Genomic DNA, 1,828 nt, shown 5'->3' on the forward strand with positions numbered 1-1,828 from the left:
CTGAGTAATATTCCATTGTATATATGTACCACATCTTCTTTATCCATTCATCTGTCAATGGGCACTTAGGTTGCTTCCATGTCCTGGCTATTGTAAATAATGCTGCAATGAACATTGGGGTGCATGTATCTTTTTGAATTATGGTTTTCTCAGGGTATATGCCCAGTAGTGGGATTTCTGGGTCGTATGGTAGTTCTAGTTTTAGTTTTTTAAGGAACCTCCATACTGTTCTCCATAGTGGCCATATCAATTTACATTCCCACCAACATGTACATGTTTCTTTCTATACATATAACCGACAAACAGGAATAATCCCCCCAGATTCTCACACTATCAGTTTTTAGATAAAGAATTATGTGGTATGATAAATGAACCAAAGGCAGGTTTAGTTCCAAAGAAGAAAGAGTACAAATTTGAAGAGCACGTAAGTTTTTCACCTCAGTATACCATATACAGTTTAGAAAATCAATTAAAGACTTACTTCAATTTTTCTATATACATTTTTAATGATTAGAAACAATCAACTATGCAGTCAGAATTGCAGTTACTGTGGTCTGAAAAAGCCAGTCAATAAAAATAAAATCCATACTGAACTGTCATAAGTAGGATGTTTGTCTTAGTCACTGAAGTTTTTGAGAGCTCCAAACTATGTAGTATGTGACCAGTGACATGCATGTACAAGACCTCAAGTCCAAGTTTGGGACAAGTGTAGCCAAATCACAAAGCAAAGCTAATTATGTTAGTTATCTTGGGGCTCATACCAATGTCGTTTTTCCCATCAGCACTATGCCTTCAGCAAGTGAGACCACAATGACGTGGTCAGCAGAACAAAAGGGTAACAACTGTAAAACAAGTTTATAGTAGAAATGGAGGTCTTGAAAGGCTTGTGACTTGCCTTAGGTCACAGAATAAGTTAGTCACAGAGCAGAGACTGTCAGTTCTCCAGATTTTCAATGTTGCATGTGATCATAAATCTCTTACATAAACACTTGGACACATAACCAATCCGTTTTTAGCTCATTAATTATATACCACAAATAAAGCGAGTTTTAACATGAACTATTTTAATAACGTACGCCCTATGTAAGATTTGTCCTACTTAAATGGCAACTGAGCTCTACTGAGTTATTTTGACGTATAAATAACAATAATAGCAAACATTTTAGTGTTTACTATATGTCAGGCACTGTTCTAACCATCTGATATGTGTTAACTGGTTTTATCCTCACAAAAACCCCAGTAGATGTCATTATCATCCTCCCAGAGAGGAAACTGAAGCACAAAGGGCACATAGTAAGCAGCTGCCAGGACTCATCTGTAAGTCTGATATCTGAAGCTATGCTCTGACCACTAATTTAAACAGTCTGCTCTAACAAATTGGACATTAAAACTTAAAAGTTTTAATGTATCAGTTGTGTTGATTGCTAAGCTATACAAATGTAATTTAGTGCCATTTTCTATATTTCCCTTCATTTCCTCATTATCTCTAACAGTTTTTTTAAAAGAATGGAACAAGTTTTCTCTTTGTTAGAACATATCTGTTTTAAGTATTCAGTAAGCATCACATGACCCAATTATGTAATATGTCTAAGGAAATGTTGCTTACTCTTTTCTAATTGGGTCCATTTCATTTGCATTGAAATCTGCACTAAGGGGAGAAATCACTGTCCCTAAATGATATCCCAGTGAAGGAAGTTTGCAAATAAACTTTATTATACTAAGAATTCCTTTATAAAAATGAACTATATTTTCATGCATTATAATAATTAGGTATAATTCCAGGAAACTATGTATTAACTTATAGTTTTATTACTGATATAAAAGAAAA

This window comes from Leucopleurus acutus, assembly GCF_964270905.1.
Source record: "Leucopleurus acutus genome assembly, chromosome: 17".
NCBI classification, from domain to species: Eukaryota; Metazoa; Chordata; class Mammalia; order Artiodactyla; family Delphinidae; genus Leucopleurus; species Leucopleurus acutus.